The 17,231-nt window shown below is 42.4% G+C and overlaps 1 protein-coding gene across 1 annotated transcript in view; it reads right to left on the bottom strand.

The window, feature by feature from the left end:
- The window catches only part of LOC121865648, a 58,307-nt gene extending 49,404 nt beyond the window's left edge, over nucleotides 1-8,903 (bottom strand). Inside the window, exon 1 of the mRNA XM_042365175.1 lies at nucleotides 8,815-8,903. The gene's annotated coding sequence lies outside the window, so the exon portion shown is untranslated. The remainder of the gene's footprint in view (nucleotides 1-8,814) is intronic.
- Between the last annotated feature and the right edge of the window lie 8,328 nt (nucleotides 8,904-17,231).

Here is a 17,231-nt window from a genome sequence, read left to right as displayed (position 1 = left end):
AACTGCACAATTTTTAATATATTTTATACCGTAATTCTTAATCTTTTTTACCATTGTAGTTCTTAAACCAATTATAAACCAATTTCCCGTCAAAATTGTGAAACTAGTTTGATACTGCAAATGTTAAACAAGCTCAGTATTGCAAATCTTAAACCAATTGAATGTTGCAATATCAAACCAATTAATTACTACGAATATAGAATCCTTTTGGAGATTAGACATTCCCAAAACCCCATTCTCGCTCCCTGCACCGTGTTGGACATTCATTTGACGACATTTCATTCTCGAAAAACTCTCATTTGACTTCAGATACATGACTCCCTGTCAGATTTGGCCACGATGGATTTAGCCTCAGTTTTTATGGTGCTTTGTGAGACAATTCCCTCAGCTCGTAAAACTATCACACTCTCTTTTATTTGGATGAGTTATGTAGTTTTTCTCCCTTCTATCCTCTATTTTCTCTCTCTCTCTCTCTATTTTTTTTTCATTTAGATAGGTTATATTATGATTCGCCCTCTGTCTCTATTTTATTTCGATGATATGCTCTCTCTCTCACACACACACACACTGACTCTTGGTCTTTCCAGAAGGGCTTTCCAATCCTACCTCCTACGTCGATCGTAGATAGAGTCAAGAATATCATTAAAATTTCGAGAGAGGATCAGACCTCAAGCAAAAGGGTTCAGACTAACTTTGAACTCATTAAAAGCCTCCTTCAGACGATCTAGTGACTCCCGTTACGACCAAGTTTTTATCTCTCACTCTTTCTCTCTCTCTTCCTCTCTGAATCTTTCTCTTTGAATCTCTCTCTTTCTCTCTCTTCTCTTTTGCTTTTAAGGGGATCAATGGCACATCAGAAGGTTAATAGTATTGGTGGCAGCAAAGGGGTTTCTGAGACTTGGGGGGCTATGTAAAGAGGAGGAGGCAGGTTCCTTTTAATACCTGGTAAGAAAGAAGGATTTTTTTTTTAAAGTTCAATTTAGTCTTCCATTTCGTATTTTTATATTGGATGGAAAATAGGAGAATTATATTATTTTTTATTAAAGCTTCGAATATATATATATTTGGTTAATACTCTACCTTTTGGGTTTTGTCCTTACATTTTAATAATAATGATGATGATAATAATAATAATAATAGAGCTGCACCATAATTATTCTAGATTTCACAACTACAAAAAAATCAAATATTATCTTCTCTTTCTCTCCTTCAAACACGCTATCATCATCTCCATTCCTTTTACCAGTCTTTAAAAATATATTGTTCTCTGGAAGTTTAGTCCCAGGATTCTCTTGCTGTTCCTTGCAATTTCTTCTTTTCATTAATATTCTTGTGTGATCTCCGACCCCCTTACTTTATTCCTGGAACTCCTCTCCCTATTTATTTACTTTTTGTCTTGACTTTATTTTACTTACGTTTTTCTAGTATTTGTCATTTCGTCTTTAATATTTTGTAACGTCTTACTTTAAGATCATTATTTTTCTTCTCCTCACATTATTTATCTCGTCGCCATACTTTCTATCATTCTACCTTAAGCCTACTATTCATTAACTTTATTTTCTACCATATGTGTATTTTTTCTCTACTATCTCTCTATTCCTCTTCCATTTCCATCAGCCTTTTTCCTTTCCATATCTCCTTTGTCAACCATAGTTCCTAAACTCTGCCATATCCCTTTCCTCTATCACCATACTTTCACTGCCAATCATTCCTTTTCCATTAACAATTTCTCCTCCATTAGCCATTTCCTATTCCAATCACTTCTGTCGACCATATCTTCCCTGTCAACCATTCATCTACTATTAACCATTCTTCCGTCAACCATACCTTCTCTCCTCTCCACCACATCCCTCCCTCCGCCACCATATCCTCAGCTGTCAGCACTTTTCTCCCTGGCTGGAAACCCTCCCTTCAGCATCATTGACTTGATAAGGGTCGACAGGAATTCGAAGCTCCGTTTCTACCACTGAAGGTTTGACCCAACTTCCTGAACTAGTTATTTGGTCGTTCCGGCTTTCCTGGATTATTTGGACTTCGAATCCCTGAGAGTAGGCTTCGAATCTTGAGTAAACTACCGCCTGTATCAGTTAACTCGTCGTTTTGGCTTTCTTCTGTACCCTTGGGTTTGAATCCCTAGAACGAGACCTCGAAGCTTCAAAGAACCTCGCGTCTCCATTGGTGTAGACAATTATCAAGCTTTAAACTTGTCGTGAGCCGCGAAGCTTCGGATTTTTCTATCAAACGTTCAGCATAATATCAGCTTGAGAAATATAAATTAAGACTCATAGCATATCCTCCTATGGGCCAATAGTCAGAGTTTTATGATTTATCGATAACATTTTACCATTAGTGAGTAATATAACAGTTATAATCCTCAAAACACCTTATTTCTTTATTCGTTGTATCTTTTTATCAGAATCTTTTGATATGTTCTCTAAAATTTTCGCTAATTATCACCTCTCTAAAATGTTCAATCATCTTCATTTACGTCAACCATTTCTTCTGTCACTTTTCTCATAATCTCTCTGTCTCCTCAGTCAGTTGTATGTTTCTTAATGCCATCGTGTTGTTCCTTTTATAATGGATCATATTACACTTACACAATCACTTAATGGGTGCTTATACTCATACACTCTCAACACTGCTTCACAATCTTTCAGCCTCACCGTCACTCTTATGTAGATGATACTCAAACATCTCATTCGCCTTCCAAGGAGATCCAGTGATAGTGTAACCAACAATAGCAACAATGATAAAACTAATGCAGGTTACACTGAGGTTGGTGTATTCTTGGAACTCTCTCTCTCTCTCTCTCTCTCTCTCTCTCTCTCTCTCTCTCTCTCTCTCCTCTCTCTCCTCTCTCTCTCTCTCTCTCTCTCTCTCTCTCAGTAAAACGAACGAGAAGGGGAGATTAGAATGAATAGTTGAGAGAGAGAATTTTGTGGTCTGGTCTCCTGTGTAATACATATGTGAAAATCTAGAGTGTCGTTTTGTATTCTCTTTGTAACGCAAGTAATGTTTTGGACACACACACACACACACACACACACACACACACACACACACACACACACACACACACACACACACACACACACACCCCGTAGAAAAAAAAAATTACCATGCATATTTTCACATAATGACTATTTGCATAGAATTACCTAATAACCTGCCCCCACTACCACCACCATCACTATTACCCCCCTCCCCCCCTCACTAAACCACTACCACTAAATTCATGCCAGAAATTAGCGAGACTCTCCTGGACATGCAAAATGCTGCGGGCATACCGAGCATGAGACATTATTGCGGTCTTAATATAGTAAAGGATAAGGCATGGGATGGTGTATTAAGCTGCTGAAGATTTTAATAGGTATTTTCAAGGCGTGTAATGGGGTGATGTTTTAGTTATGGGGAGGTGATGGGTGTGTGGGTGAGGGTTGGGGGGTGATGGGTGTGTGGGTGAGGGTGGGAGTGGTGGGTGTGTGGGTGAGGGTAGGAGTGATGGGTGTGTGGGTGAGTGGGAGGGTATGGATGGGGTTGGGGTGATGGGTGTGGGTGAGATGGGTGTGTGGGTGAGGGTGGGAGTGATGGGTGTGTGGGTGAGAGTGGGGGAGGTGATGGGTGTGTGGGTGAGGGTGGAAAGGTGGATGAAGGGGTGGGAGGAAGGGCGGGTAAGATAAAGAAGTAAAGAGAATGAAGGAAAGGGGGGGTGGGGAGGAAAATAAATTAAGAGATATAAATAAAAAGATAATTTCGGAGATTATTCTTATGACATGTTTATTTCCAGTCATTTACCATTCCCCCTCACTGTTCACTCTCTACTTTTCCCCTCTTGTCTCCTCATACTTACATCCACGTACATATACCCACCTCATACCCCCTCATACTTGCATCCTATAATATCTATTTTCCCTGATATTTATTTTTCCTTCTACTAATCTCTCCTCAAACTTGTTCCCCTCATAAATGTCTTCCTTAATTCCCAAGACAGTGGCCTCTCCTCATTCGCTTTATACATGTATCCCCTCATACTACCTCTAATTCATTCCCCTCACACATATGTCCCCTTAGTCTCCTCCTCCTACATACCTTCCCCCAGTCTCCCTCCTCCCTCAGGAGCTGAGAGGCGAGGCAGCACGACTTACGACGCCATACATTCCCCTGCCACACCTTCATCAACTTTGATAATGTAGCGTGTGTGTGTGTGTGTGTTTGTGTGTGGTTCTCGTCTGTTTGTGTGCGAATATATATATATATATATATATATATATATATATATATATATATATATATATATATATATATATATATATATATATATATATATATATATATATATATATATATATATATATATATATATATATATATATATATATATATATATATATGGAAGCTTTGGCATTCATTTAAAAAATCCATTAGCGTGTCCCCTATATTTCACAGTCAATCGGAATTCTATGTCAATGTGTTTTTCGGGAAAATAAAAATCATAGAATTGGACAAAAATGAACCCTGACTCATGCACTCCTATTGACATTAGGGATTTTTCTATTAACCCCATTGATTAAACCACAAAATAAACTGTATTTATGCCAGGGACGCAGATATTTTATATGTGTTAAAAGGAAGACTCTCTCTCTCTCTCTCTCTCTCTCTCTCTCTCTCTCTCTCTCATGACACATCATTCAACACAGAGCTAACACGGACACGTTTGTTTGTTTACTTACTTTAGTATGTTTTTGTGTTCACATAAACACATAAACTTGTTTGCTTGTACACAAATGGGAGCACGTACTCGCAGTTATTTTGTTTACATACATAAAAAGCATTTATGTCTGCCTTTTTACACCAAGTGACACGAAAACACAGAATATTCTTACGAGAAAAATTATTTGTTAGTTTTTTTTTTACGAATAAAGTAACACTTATGTACAGTCTATTTTGTCTCCACATATAAATACTTACATCAACAAGTACTCTTCCCAGACATACACTTCAGATACTGTAAGGACACGAACGCGAACTTTTATCGTGTGTACTTATTCGTGCAATGTACACACGAATGCGCGAGTAGTGAATCAGCATCTCTCTCTCTTTCACTCTATCTTCCTCCCTCCCTCCCGCTCTCTCTCTCTCTCTATTTCTCTCTATTTCCCTCTCTCTCTCTTCTCCTGCATTAGGGAGATGGATTCCTATATTACTCCTGCCCTCTCGTCGGCAGCTATAAAATTTCCTTCCCTTCTCTCCGCCCCTCACCTTACTCTCCCCCCCACCTCCCTCTCTCTTTCCTCCTGCCACTCTTACTCCTATCACTCTCATTTTCCTCTCTCTCTCATTTCACTCTCCCTTCTCTCATTCTGCTCACTCATTCTCTTTACACACTCTTCCACTCATTCCGTCTCACCTCACTCTCCCTTCACCCACTCCGCCCGTCCCTCTCCATTCACCCATCCTCCCTTTCACTCAAGTCTACCGGAAGCGTGAAGGAAAACATAGAGTAACTTTTAAGGCCAGTGTTTTCACATTGCCGGTATATAGGGGCAGGGATCTCCGTTATATCGGGGCAGGGATCTCCGTTATATAGGGGCAGGGACTTCCGTTATATAGGGGCAAGGATCTCCGTTATATAGGGGCAGGGATCTCCGTTATATAGGGGCAGGGATCTCCGTTATATAGGGCAGGGATCTCCGTTATATAGGGGCAGGGATCTCCGTTATATAGGGGCAGGGATCTCCGTTATATAGGGGCAGGGATCTCCGTTATATAGGGGCAGGGATCTCCGTTATATCGGGGCAGGGATCTCCGTTATATAGGGGCAGGGATCTCCGTTATATAGGGGCAGGGATCTCCGTTATATAGGGGCAGGGATCTCCGTTATATAGGGGCAGGGATCTCCGTTATATAGAGGTAAGGAACTCGGCTTTAGGAGGGAGACACAAGCTTTTTATGTGTTCTCTAATGGTCGTTGTTATTTTATGGTAGGTAATGTATGTATGTATGTATGTATGTATGTATGTATGTGTGTGGGTGGTATAAACACATTTGAGGAAAAAATAAACATGCATTACTGAACGTTTTTAAAAGGCGTGTCAGATAAGTATCTTGTTTACAAACACATCCAGCTGTGGCGAGATCATGTGGTTCCTATACACTCTACCTATGAGGGGGAGACTCTACCTGTGAGGGGGAGACTCTACCTGTGAGGGGGAGACTCTACCTGTGAGGGGAGACTCTATTTGTGAGGGTGACTCTACCTGTGGGGGGAGATTAATGTGAGGGGAGAGACTACCTGTGAGGGGATACTCTACCTGTGAGTGACTCTACCTGTGGGAGACTCTGGAGACCTAAGAGGGAGACTGCCTGTGAGGGGGCTCTGCCTGTACTACCTGTGGGAGACTACCTGTGAGGGAGACTCTACCTGTGAGGGTGTGAGGGACTCTACCTGCTTGTGAATGTGACCTGTGGAGGTGAGCTACTCTGTGGGGAGATTAATGTGAGGGAGACTACCTCTCTCTCCATGAGGAGAGCTTCTACCTGCTCGATGAAGTAACTTATGCGCAGTGTCTATGCTCAGTAACTGTCTCGACACGAATAACTACCGAGTGACAGCGAGAGAAGGTACCAAAATGAGAGAGAGAGAGAGAGAGACCTCATAGAACGTACACCCCCTGCTTCACCTGATGGCAACCTAAACATGACGTGTCCCCCCTCCCGCAGCTTCAAGAACCGGGTTATTAAAAGTTCATACGTATTTATTCACCCAGTAATTCGTCATATGGCAACCTATCCAACTGCCTCACCTAACCAACGATACAAAGATGGATTATCTCATAGGTGTCGCGTTAAATTTTCCTTGAACTGGGAATGCGTTGTTGTGCTTTAAGCTACGACACTAAGATGGATTCTCGAAGGTTCGTACGTTAACACCACCCCCTCTCCCCCCCACTTTAATGGATGTATAACTCATCCATCTGATTCTCCTTCACCCACAAGACGAAAGGAATGTCTAAAATACCACCTTCTTACACTAATACTTCACCAGGATGTACTAGTCTATCTAAACCAATTTAGCTACAACACTAAAATAACATTCAAAATGACACGGAAAATACACCGAGACTCTACCGTAACTTAATGTGTTTGAGGAAGAAAATTAACATAAAGGATTTTTGAGAACGTGGACCTACACCCCTTGGTAGTGAGGCCTACAGCCCTACTAGCCTTTGTGAGGGTGTTGGGGGGGCCAGTGACCTCAGCAGAACAAAAACACCTTAATGTTTCATGGTTAAATCCTATTCACACTGATTTTGAACATCCATAAATTACAGAGCGCCTTGTTCAACCGGTTCTGAACCTCGTCAGTAATGATTTAAACAGTATACCTGCATATCTAAAGGTGCTATATTGAGTTAATTAAAACATAAAACACCTTGACTATTGTTTCAGTTGGCATCGTGATCTCGTAAAGAATTCTATGAAGAACAATGAACACAAAGCGTCATGTTCATTGCTTTATACTGAACACTTTTTAAGTCTAAATTTACCTTCTATTGAACTGTTTTGAGCAACGTATTGTTCTTCATTAAGCAGTTAGAACTAGTCATTCCTAATCATTGTATGTAGTTAGTTATTCACGACTTAAACATTAATTTATGATGAACACTAATGACAGGAGGTGAAGCCATTACAGAAAGCGCTCAGTCATCGCCAGGCTCTGTACTACACTCCTACAGTATAATGCCATTAATTAATCCCTATACTTACATAATCTAATCAGTCTAACACAAAACACGTATGTGATAATTTATCTAATCCCGTATGATATTTTGATTAATTACTTTCAACTGGTATAATAAAGTCATGGTGATGTTAATTTACCCAACTGATGGTTAAATTACATAAGTGAGTACAGTATTGGTCTGTACCCCAACAATCTGGTAACTTGAGTGGTGCCGTCGGTGTAACGTCATGTAATGTGTGTTTGCTGGTGTTATGTAATTTACCTGATGTCATATACAAACACAAGTTGGGTGTTGTGTTCTAGTACAATAATAGCTTAGGCAGGATATTGTATGTACTTCTGTAATTGATGTAATGACTAGGACAAGATCTAACTGTAAGGTGTGATACAAGTACTGAACAAGTTTGGGTAACATGACATAACCTTGAGTTTAATGAACATATTCCTCTGGTGATTTGTGTGTTGTGTTGTGATCACGTAGTACAGTTGTGTACAATGGGCACTTTGTACTGTACCCACCAACTACAAAGGCGTTGTTTGATGGCCTGGCTGTGGCGTACACTTGTTTACTATAAATGTAAATTAATGTAAATGTCTCATCAAAAAAACAATATTTATCTCTCAGCTGTCCCCTCCAAAAACTATTAATGACAGGCGGCAACAATGTCTGCAAATGTTCAATAAACGCATCATTTTTTACACGTGCAAGTAAATGATGATGTCTGTTTTACAACTCTCCCGAGAGGTGTTGGGCGCCGGTCATTGACAGAGGCAGTTATGAGTCTTGAAGTCACACTGCAGAAGGTTGTGTCAGGAGTGTTGTGTTGGCGTTGCTTCTCGCCAGTCTTATTTCTGCTCACTATAAAAAATAACACAAAAAACATATTCCTTTTCTATGGTGGCGGGTTTTTTTTTAAACACATCCTATCACAGCACGACACTTTTTTAAAATATAAAACTAGTGGTTGTTAACTCCAGGCCTATCAAATGGGTCTATGTTATCTAAGTACTTCATGGACGTAGTCTGGAGAAAAAAATAGGAACTTTTCACACGGAACTTCACTCACTTGCGATTAAGATAAATACCCATGGGCCTATAGAGGCTCAAACTGGTCCCACAAACACTCCCTCCCCGCACTGTGTTGTCAATATGCACACTGAAGCCCAGCTGCTTCCAGTCCGACCACAGTCCCCTCAGCCAGCACGTGGTGGGAAAACATGTCGTACGATGAGGGGACCTGTTCGGTTTCCCCATCAAATCTCTCATATTGATTTAATATTTTAAACCCCATACATCCATCGGCTAGCCAAAATACCACTCCCATAATTTTATACTTATAATCACAAATGTTTCACTGATAAATGGCGATCGGTTGATTCAGGTGATGGGGGTTCATGTAGCTGTTTTTCCAGGGTGTATCGTGCGTGAGGCAGCTGGGGTGACGCAGGCGCCGGGGTGTAGTTGGGGTGTCGCGCGGTGAACGTCTCAAACCGGCCGCTCGCCCCGACGGTGGCGGGTCGTAAACGTCCTCCATATTGTCTGCCGGGAGATAACTTACTGGTATTGGAGGGAAAATAATTTTTTTCCCATGTGGGCAAGGAAAATTCAAAAAGATTCTTGGAGGAAAATTATGCCGGGAAGCACACACGGAAGCTTCAAATATTGAGAGAAATACGTACACGCACAGTGCATACACATACACGGTCATGGAATAAATACACAAAAACTTGCACTTACGGGGGGGGGTGGGGGTATTAAAATGATCACCTCATCTCTTAGAAGTAACAAGAAAAACTTCCACTGCTAATCAACAAAGACAAAATTGACCAATAAATTAATAAATAACAATAATAAAATAAAATATAAAATATATAAATAAAAAAATCAAATAAGATAAAAACAAGATGGAAAATAGTGAAGGTCAAACAGTTCAATATTACCTGTCCATTAGCTGTCATTCTTGTCAGCCTCTCGGAAAAAAAAGTTACATACAATAAATACTTTGAAAATACTAACTTTTCCTTTTTGCACGGCGGAAATTATTATTCAAATGAAATATGTTAATTTTTTTTACTCTGACTGAGCTGATCAAAGAGAATTGTGAAGCGGCCCTCAGCCAGATTTTCCTCACATTTAAATAAAATATTAATATACAGTGGAAGGCTTTTTATAAGACTCGTGCTGATGGCACCCTCTCGTGTCTGTGTCTTGATTGTGTCTGTGTGTTGTTTGTGTCTGTGTCTGTGTGTTGCTTGTGTTTGTGTGTTGCGTGTGTCTGTGTCTTGCTTGTGTTTGTGTGTTGCGTGTGTCTGTGTCTTGGCTTGTGTTTGTGTGTTGCGTGTGTCTGTGTCTTGGCTTGTGTTTGTGTGTTGATTGTGTCTGTGTCTTGCTTGCGTCTGTGTGTTGCTTGTGTTTGTGTGTTGCGTGTGTCTGTGTCTTGCTTGTGTTTGTGTGTTGATTGTATCTGTGTCTTGGCTTGTGTTTGCGTCTGTGTCTTGATTGTGTCTGTGTGTTACTCCCTCTTTGTATGTTTCATTATTAATTCATTTATTGTGTTTCCATTTTATTTATTTTATCTTTATTTTTTCCTTGATTGTATTTTATTATCATTTATTGTAGATTATATTATTTATTTTCTGATGTTTCTGTTTTCATTATTTTATTTCTTCATAGTTTATTTTAAGTCATTATTATCTCCCTCTGGGGTTATTGTCTGTCTTTCTGTCTGCATGTCTGTCTGTCTGTCTGTATGCATGTCAACAGGTTCTCTTCATAAATGCCTCCATGGATTGCATTAACACACACACACACACACACACACACACACACACACACACACACACACACACACACACACACAAGAGTTCAAAAATCCTCAAAGGAAGACTGCCTTATTAACGAGCACTAAATCATGACCAAAGGTACGAAGCAGAAGGATTGATACACTCCCAAAGTTACGATTTACCTGAGCATGTTGATCTGGATACAGACCAAAAGGATTTAATTTAGTAGATCGTCAAACATTGGTAGTCTGTACGTGTGGAGTGGAGAGGAGGTAATGTGGAGGAGAGTTACGGGAGGTGGAAGGCGCTGTGGGAAGTGGGAGAGCTGTTGGAAGTGGAGGAGAGCTGTGAACGGCGTGTGAGATTCATGTAAGGTTTCACGTGTTGGACAGCATATTAGTTGGTGCTCGTGTGTGTATGTGTGTGTGTGTGTGTATGCATAGAAAAAACACATATTAGAGTTGTTGTCACAGAGTCGTTCTCAAAACAACTCAGTACTCAGGTGTTGTTTTCATCTATCAAATTACACCTGGTCGTCTGGGGTCTTCTGCACTGTTTACCTGAGGAGAGTCCCTAGTGAGTTGCCATGGTCAAAACACCCCTCAATTGGGGCTCGCTCTCCCTGGTGTGTCAGCCTTCGTCAGCTGTGTGTCTCGATGTGTCAGCCTCCGTCAGTAGTGTTCCTTATTTTGTATCTTCTCCGTCAGTAGTGTATCATAATGTGTCCTCAGCGTGTCAGCCTTTCTTGGGCAGTGTACCATAATTTGTCAGCCTTATTCAGTAATGCGTCCCTCGTCAGTTCTGTATAATAATTTGTCAGCCTCCGTCATAAAAGTAACCTACCTTAACAGCCCAGGTCAGCAGTATACCATAGTGTCAGCCTCCGTCAGCAGATTCCCCTAGTGTCTCTTGTCTCGGATAGAATTATACCATAAGACGCGTCGGTATCCGCCGTTAGTCTACCCTCACGTGTCAGCAGTGTACCCTAGCGTGTCAGCCTCCGTCAGCAGTGTACCCTAGCGTGTCAGCCTCCGTCAGCAGTGTACCCTAGCGTGTCAGCCTCCGTCAGCAGTGTACCCTAGCATATCAGCCTCCGTCAGGAATGTCCCCCATGGCCGCCGGGCTCCCCACCGCTAACCAAGACCACTGTTTTTCCCTCTACTTCCGTGTTGTTATTTTCTGTCCCATTCCCTCTCTCCTCCCTTCCCTCCCCTGCTCCCCTCCCCTCCCTTTCCTCCCCTTCTCCCTTCCCTGTCCTCCATCCCATTACCCGCATCCTCCCTTCCACACACCCCACGACCTACCTCACCCACCTCTTGACCAAAGGAACTTCAAAGGGCTTTGACCGCTCGAGCGAGAATGTGTCTTTCTTCCCGCAGCTTAATGTGAAGCTTAGTTTTTTTGTGCCTGACTGACTGGCATATATATATATATATATATACAGTATATATATATATATATATATATATATATATATATATATATATATATATATAAATATATATATATATATATATATACACATACATATACCCGAATTTTGTGTGTGTCTGTGTGTGTGCGCGCGCGCGCCCGCCTCCATGCTTTGATATATACGTACAGTATATTCATCAGCTCCAACAAAAAAGTTAGTTAAAGGGGTTCTTTTGTAGACGTCGTGACCCAGTTATAAGTTGGAGAATTGACCGAGAATTTTAAGAGTCGGCGCCGCCCTCATGAACAAGGAAGTTCCCACACAGCCCATACCCGACCCAGGCGTGAATGGGTAACTTTTTGTTTGAGAAAAGAAAACATCGCAAGATCTAAATCTCATGGACGCGTTGCTCAGGACATGTGAATCTGTGCACTGTGAACCAGGAGGACGAACAACACCCAGCCTTCCATATCTTGATAACCCATTTCAAATTTTCAATGTATTCAAGAAATATTTCGTACCAATAGATCATAAATAGATTTTAGAACTTCCCGGAAATAGTTGTCTTCATCAGAACTTGCCCTCAGGCCCTCAGCAACACGGTACATCCCTCCAATCAATACTCAACTGCAACCTCGGGGCGGACTATCTACCTGCACAAATCAAAACAGGCTTCAAAGACTTTACTCAACTGCACCAAACTCTCTCTCCCATTTAGGTGAGGAACAGTCTTCTACGCCAATCGCAAATATTTTCCTCTCTCTAAATCACTTTGGTCTTTGATACTTTTAGGTAGTTCCTTTCCTTTCTAAGTCAAACTGGTCTCCCATGTCTTCAGACAGCACTTTCCTTTTATCGAAATCAAAGGGTGAGTCCAGGCTATCGGTAAAGGGTCGACCTCTCTAAATCAAAGTGGCCGCTTCCCTTCCTAGATGCAGAGGTCGTAATGCTCTGTTACGACCCTCGTTATGACTTGTGACCTCTCCAGCGTGACAAATAGCATTCTCGATACGGTATAGTGATCTTGAATAACAGGGCTTCCGGGGCACTTATGAAGGTCAGTCAGGGAAAGGTGGGGAGGGGGACTTTACTCTGATTCAAGTTCTCCTGTAGCCAAGAAATCACCTGGGTCATTTTAGGTCAATTACAGGTCAAAGGAAGGTTCCATCTTTTGACTTTTTGTGACCCTAAAGCCCACATGTCACGTAAAGGTCAACTTTGGGTGAGGTATACAGACAATATGACCTCAGTGGCCTCGGATACCTTATTGTAGCTTATCTGTTTGTCTGTATCAATAGCGGACTCGGAGCATTGGTAATACTGTTTGTTGATCTCGTGTTGTCTGGCCTTCCATTGTCTAGAGGTAAAAGAGAGAGAGAGAGAGAGAGAGAGAGCATCTGACTACAACACTGGGTCAGAAAACATGGTGGTCACCTCCTCGTCTTGTCATTGTCGCTGCCATTCATTCACTCAGATCGTCCAGCAACACAAACATCTCTGCTCTGTTGGCGGTTTAAGGACGTTAGTTAGCTGTTGTGGAGGATGGTGTCTGTCTGTGAAGGATGGTGTCTGTCTGTGAAGGATGGTGTCGGTCTGTGGAGGATGGTGTCTGTCTGTGAAGGATGGTGTCGGTCTGTGAAGGATGGTGTCTGTCTGTGGAGGATGGTGTCGGTCTGTGAAGGATGGTGTCTGTCTGTGGAGGATGGTGTCTGTCTGTGGAGGATGGTGTCTGTCTGTGGAGGATGGTGTCTGTCTGTGAAGGATGGTGTCTGTCTGTGGAGGATGGTGTCTGTCTGTGGAGGATGGTGTCTGTCTGTGGAGGATGGTGTCTGTCTGTGGAATGGTGTCTGTCTGTGGAGGATGGTGTCTGTCTGTGAAGGATGGTGTCTGTCTGTGGAGGGATGGTGTCTGTGTCTGTGGAGGATGGTGTCTGTCTGTGAAGGATGGTGTCTGTCTGTGAGGATGGTGTCTGATGGTGTCTGTCTGTGGGATGGTGTCTGTCTGTGGAGGATGCTGTCTGTGGGATGGTGTCTGTCTGTGAGGATGGTGTCTGTCTGTGAAGGATGGTGTCTGTGAAGGATGGTGTCTGTCTGTGGAGGATGGTGTCGGTCTGTGAAGGATGGTGTCTGTCTGTGAAGGATGGTGTCGGTCTGTGAAGGATGGTGTCTGTCTGTGAAGGATGGTGTCTGTCTGTGGAGGATGGTGTCTGTCTGTGGAGGATGGTGTTTGTCTGTGGAGGATGGTGTCTGTCTGTGAAGGATGGTGTCGGTCTGTGGAGGATGGTGTCTGTCTGTGGAGGATGGCGACTGATTGTAGAGGCCTCTTCTTCTCCTCTCCCTTTCTCTATTCACCCTCCCTCCTTCCCTCCCTACCTGCTCCTTTCACTTTTTCTGCTTTATCTTCCTACATTCTATGCCTTCACTTCTCAGCCATCTTTCCCTGCTTCTCTCTTTTCCTTCCTCCTTCCTTCCCTTTTCCCTCCTTCCACCCTTCCCTTCTTCCCTGCTTCCTTTCTTTCTCTCTTCTCTTATTTCTCTCCTCTCCCTTTCTTCCCCTCGCCTTGTTTTCCCCTCCCCTTCATCTCCCCTCCCTCCCTCCCTCTCTCTCCCTCACGTTAGGTATCGCCGTATACACGTCTTGGCAACCGAACTAAACGTGTTCATTTATTTACGTAATAAACCGATAAATATTTACTAACTCAGACGACTAATGATGGGTGGTAAGAGACGCGTGGTGAGGGAAGGGGGAAGGAGGGAGGGAAGGAGGGAGGGAAGAAGAAGGGAGAGATGGGAGGGAGGTTATGAGAGGGGAAGAGGGCGATGAGAGGGAGGGAGGGAGAGGAAAGGAAGAGAGGGATGGTATGAAAGGAAGAGGGAAGGAAGAAGAGGATGGAGAGGGAAGGATGGAGAGATGGGAGGGAAGGAGAGGAGGGGATGGGAGGGAGAGGGAAAGAGAGCAGGGGGTTTAAATATAGAAGCGACACTTGTAGTGAGTATTTATAGAAGGTGGGGTCCATAGGGAGTGTGCCAGTCTATAACCGGAAGATCTATAGGAAGTATACCGATATATATAGAAGGAAGAACTACAGCGTATAGGGAGTTTACATAGAAGGATACTTATAGGGAGTTTACATACAAGGTCCTATAGGAAGTTTATATATAGGTATATAGAAAAATACCCCCAGGGACTGCATATAAAACCGATAGGGAGAGAATATAGAAGACCTGTAGGAGGGTGAGGTATAATAGGCAGTATATAAATGGGAACTATATAGTGTATTATATTAAAGTGTGTTGGGTGTGTATAGAAGGAAGTGGTCGACTATACGTAATATGTATATAAAAGAAACTGTAGGATCCATATATGTGAAAAAGAACGACGCAGGTTCCTCATACACACACACACACACACACACACACACACACACACACACACACACACACACACACATAGATGATTTGAGACTGAAACCTAATGACCTAACCTAACTATAACCTACTTAACCTAACCTATTCTAACAATTTATTTCCTAATCTAACGTAACCTAACCTAACCAAAGTAAACCAGGTTCACATTAAACCTAACTAAACCTACTCTTAATCTAGCTTTAAATAACGTGGTTTATTATAAAAATTTGGGTCCGATTTCGGGTCTTGTTTGGGTTCTGTCCCCTAACTCCCCCCTCCCCCACCCTCCGCACAACGTCTCCAACACGGGTTTGACGAATTTGTCTTGCGGTTAATCCTTCCTTGCGGTTAATCCTACCAGCCCTTATTCCCGGCGGAGGAAGGCTGCGGAGGCGTTCTTTGTGTTGCCGCAAGTCGATTAAAGTTACCTCAGAGAGTCTGGCAAAGTGCCTCGAGGCTTTGATTAATTTTCGTCAGGGCGTCAGACTGGTGATGGCTGTGAGAGTTAGGTCGTTGGCTTCAGTCTGAGGACCTTGGGCCTGTCTGTTTCCCTCCCGCTCTTGACACCAACACACATACCCTCTGGGGCTTCACTCTGGTGTGGGACACACACACACACACACACACACACACACACACACACACACACACACACACACACACACACACACACACACATATTTACACGCCCCAGGTACAATACCGAACCCTAAATGCTATACTAATGCTGTACTAATACCACTGGGTTTCATTCAGGTTAATGTTGAATACCGGGTCCGAATCCACGGATTAGTAAGTCCTCCTTATCTAACAAGGTTAAAGACATATATATTCGTATCTGTTTAATACACCTACAGTATATTGTTGAGTGTGATGATGTCATAGTGTGTGGGAACAATGTACTTCTGAGTAAAATTTCCGATTCTGATGAAGAACATAAGAACATAATTTGTAACACACTCAAGAACTCTTCCTAGTGTAATACAAACATCAATTAATTCTGGGAAAGTCGGGTCAAGGCCTCTTACATCAACAAGTCAAAGACAGACAGACAGCTAGGTAAGCAGGTAGACAGATAGACAGGCAGGAGGACCGACACATGGCATTGGAAAGCGAGGTGGATATTGGTGTATCAGGTAATTGGTCCTGTGGCACTGCTGTCACTGGTGTGTGTATGTGTGTGTGTGTAATAGTGTCACTGCCCATCACTGCTGGATTTGTGTAGTAATATTACTGCCCCCCCCTCCTGCCCGTCAGTTATATCAGAGTAACGGTGTGTACACAGAATAGTGTACGTAACAGTAGCCTCGAGGTACAGAGCTGTGTGTGTGTGTACCACTGTGGAGTACAGCTCAGGTGTGTGTCAACTTGTGTGTGTTAGTCACTTCAGTCGACCTCAGTCTATAATGATCTGTGGTGATATGTTGTGTCAGCCAAGATGTTGATGCGATTGATGGTCTTTTCAGTAGGCCTAATGTGTTTTAATTTTATTCAGATTGTAAATGTTTGTGTCTTAGCCTCAATGTCTGTGATAATCTGTTCAATAGGCCTAAATTGTTAGTGGTAGTCTGTTTTATCGGTAGAAATGTTTGTGTTCAATAGTCACATCTGACGGCCTAAGCATATTGGTCGACTGGCTCCCTGCAAAACACTGAGTGATCAACACCAGTGACCAGCTCCTCCCTGCCTCCCGTCCCACATCAAGGTCGTCAGTCACATGTGTTCAGCTTAAACTTATCCAAACCTCGGTAATTTGCATACCAACATGATATGCGATCTGTCGAAGGTATATTTTGACTATAACTTGGTAATATATCTCTCTCATTCTATATTTTTACTTCACGTTCCCCCCCTTGAAGTATGTTGTCGGGAATACAAA

Source organism: Homarus americanus, unplaced genomic scaffold, assembly GCF_018991925.1.
Source record: "Homarus americanus isolate GMGI-L3 unplaced genomic scaffold, GMGI_Hamer_2.0 scaffold23458, whole genome shotgun sequence".
In the NCBI taxonomy this organism is placed as follows: Eukaryota; Metazoa; Arthropoda; class Malacostraca; order Decapoda; family Nephropidae; genus Homarus; species Homarus americanus.
This window is presented reverse-complemented; position numbering and strand designations above follow the sequence as displayed.